We start from the raw sequence: 611 nt of genomic DNA, 5'->3' as shown, positions 1-611 counted from the left end.
TCGTCCTCTTAGTTAGTTAGAATCCTCGTATAGTTAAAGGTATGCTGTGCCCTGGAAACCTATGGTGAATAGAACGCAAAGAGTGTATAGTTGCATTGGATCCTCATACCATTAAGCTGACATTCAGGTGATAGATTCGATGCTACCCGATGTTGCCTGATAAAGATATTAGTGGTTATTAATTAATAGGTTCTGCCCCTGTATCTGCGCTGGTTGCTTCCCGGTCAATTCAATATGCTACTGGTGATTCTCGATATGTAAGGTCGTCGTTTCGATCGTTCAATTTCTCACTTTATGGAGTTGATTGTTCCCTACCACGCCTTTTTCTTGCTGCTGTCTGTGCTTCCGTCCCAATCTATGACTCTGCCTCTCGATCCGGAGAGGATGCGATAAATCCTGCTATGGGCAATGATCCTTAAACCATAGGCTCTGCATACGGCCCTGGAACGGGAGAAACTCCAAATGGTGGTTATTGAACTGGATCAACAAGTTACTCTCGAACGGGCCCTGCAATAAGCTATGACTCTGCGGAATGAACTCCAACTCCTGCTCCCTATGTCCTTGCAAATGAAACTTAAGGTGGAACTGCTTCTTGCTTTGTTGCTGAGTAA

The sequence above is a fragment of the Cryptomeria japonica genome, unplaced genomic scaffold (genome assembly GCF_030272615.1).
Source record: "Cryptomeria japonica unplaced genomic scaffold, Sugi_1.0 HiC_scaffold_697, whole genome shotgun sequence".
Lineage (NCBI taxonomy): Eukaryota > Viridiplantae > Streptophyta > Pinopsida > Cupressales > Cupressaceae > Cryptomeria > Cryptomeria japonica.
Note: the sequence above shows the minus strand (reverse complement) of the source record.